The sequence below is a fragment of the Chrysochloris asiatica genome, unplaced genomic scaffold, assembly GCF_000296735.1.
Source record: "Chrysochloris asiatica unplaced genomic scaffold, ChrAsi1.0 scaffold00243, whole genome shotgun sequence".
In the NCBI taxonomy this organism is placed as follows: domain Eukaryota; kingdom Metazoa; phylum Chordata; class Mammalia; order Afrosoricida; family Chrysochloridae; genus Chrysochloris; species Chrysochloris asiatica.
Window position 1 is genome coordinate 1,762,391 of NW_006408761.1, and position 2,247 is coordinate 1,764,637.

Consider the following 2,247-nt stretch of genomic DNA (forward strand, 5'->3'; position numbering starts at 1 on the left):
CAGGAGCAGACTAGCAGAATGTGACCTTTGGAGATGTAAATTATTATATATGCCTGAGTGGGTTTTTTTGTTTGTGTGTTTTTCAAAAAAAAGCTAAAGTGGCTAGAGAGAAAAACTGTTAACTGATGGTACATGGAGGGGATTATAATCAATGTAATGAAACAAGGTGTATGATTTGTTGTATAACTAATGATATGCCCTGCAAACTTACACTCAATCCACAATAAAAACCTTAAAAAAAAAAAAAAGACAACAGAAGCCGAAGTACACAGACAGGAGAGGTTGCAGGGACCGTGGCAACGAGCACGCCACCAGCAGGAGCATCAGGAATGGCTGTGCAGCCCAGAACGGGGCCTCACGAACCCAGTCAACATTCAGGGCAAACTTCACATGGTTATCTTCTGGTCAAGCAGATACAGAAAAACTCACTGCAGTCCAGTTGATTCCAACCCATAATGAGCCCATCGGGCAGAGTAGAAATGCCCCATAGGGCTTCCACTACTGTAAGTCTTCACAGAAACAGCCTTATCGTTCTCCCGTGGAGCAGCTGGTAGGTTTGATCCACTAGCTTTGCAGTTCACAGGCCAACATTTAACCCACTGTGCCACAAGGTCGCCTCTAAAAGGCAAACTTAAAGGCTTCCTTATTTCCCATTTTAGAAGAAACACACACACACATTTATATATACACCACACACTGCAGAAAGAAATTATAGGTGAGCTTCCAAAGCCATTGCAATTGAGATAAACAGTGTCATCAAAAATAGAGAAGTAGGACTCTAATCTCAAATACTATTTCCTCTAACCCATGACAAGTCTAGTCTGCTCACTAGTGACCACCTGGGTCTACTTGTAAGTGGAAGTGGGGGAAATGCACCAATGAAAACATGGACTGAATTTGGCCTTGTTCCACTGACGCCCGTTGACCTTGAGACGAGAGAGAGAAGAGGAAGGGCTGGCTGGTTTGAAGTTTAGGAAGATGTATGAACTCCTGAGACCATGGGGGCTAGAGCAGAGAATGAACTGGCCACCTGATCTGAAGTGCAGGGAGGTGTGTGTGAATTCCTAAACTTACATCTAGTACCCATTTTACCTAGCTTGGATGGCTAGTTGATCAGAATTTGCACCAAAGACGATAAAGATGTTTGATACTGAAAATAAGTGCAAATTGCTACAATTTGACAAACTGGACTTATGCCTATGAATGCAACAACTCAAAATTCCAATCAGAATGGAAGGATTGTTCAAATTAAGGAACAACCTTGTTTCCTTAGTACACTGGGTTGATAGGGACGAGAAATGTAGACACTGCTGTATCAAAAACGGGTAGTGGGGATTACAGAGGCATGAAGTGGCTGGTTTACAAGCTTTCATGAGAGTTGCAACAAGGGAGATACCACTAAATAGTTTCCCTCTTTCCCAGATGGATCTGGTGACAGGGGATGGGGATGATGGTGACAGGATTTTATGACTCGGTTGTGAATAATTGTTGACAGGATTAACTGCAATAGTCACAACTGTAATTGTAGAAGATGTGCAACTAAAGGAGGGAGTAGGTAATCTTTCATTTCAGGATCATCAAGAAGGAAGAGCATGAGTGGAGCGTGAGATCCCTATCTCGCAAAGTGGCAACAGCAAAGATGGTGGCTGTGTACCTGCAGGCAGGAGGCTGGCTGTCAGAATGTGCCCTTAGGACATTTAAATGAATATATATATTTTTTGTTCTGTAAAGTGTCATTCAAATGTTTTTGCCTTGTTCATTTGTGAAATATAAGATGTAAATGAGGAGCCACAGGGAGGAAGTGGGATAAATGTTGTTTCATTGAGATGAAACATGGTGTATGGTTTGTTTAATGCAGAGTTGATGATCTTGTCTGTAAGCCTTCATCCAATTCACAATAAAAAGTTAAAAAAATAAAATGCTGTTTTATCTAGAGCAGGGTTAGGGAACCTTTTTTCTACCAAACTTTATAACATCATTTGTGGGCCATATCATTGCTGCTGTTGTTAAGTATCATCAAGTAGGTGTTGGCTTATAGGGACCCTATATAGGAGCAGTTGGTGAGTTTGAACCACTGACCTTGCGGTTCAAATGGACCTTGCAGTCCAGAGCATTATTTCACAGCGCCACACCATGACTCTAATTATCCACTTAAAAATTTGCCTGCTTTATTTGGTCAAACATTTAATTCGCTCACCCCAATATCAAGGTCACCAGCTGTTCCTCAGAAACCCTATATAGGATCGC

The 2,247-nt window shown here is 41.7% G+C and overlaps 1 protein-coding gene across 2 annotated transcripts in view; it reads right to left on the reverse strand.

Moving 5' to 3' along the window:
• DROSHA (drosha, ribonuclease type III) overlaps window positions 1–2,247 on the reverse strand; it is a 168,350-nt gene that overhangs the window by 143,636 nt on the left and 22,467 nt on the right. The gene's annotated exons all lie outside the window — the stretch shown is intronic.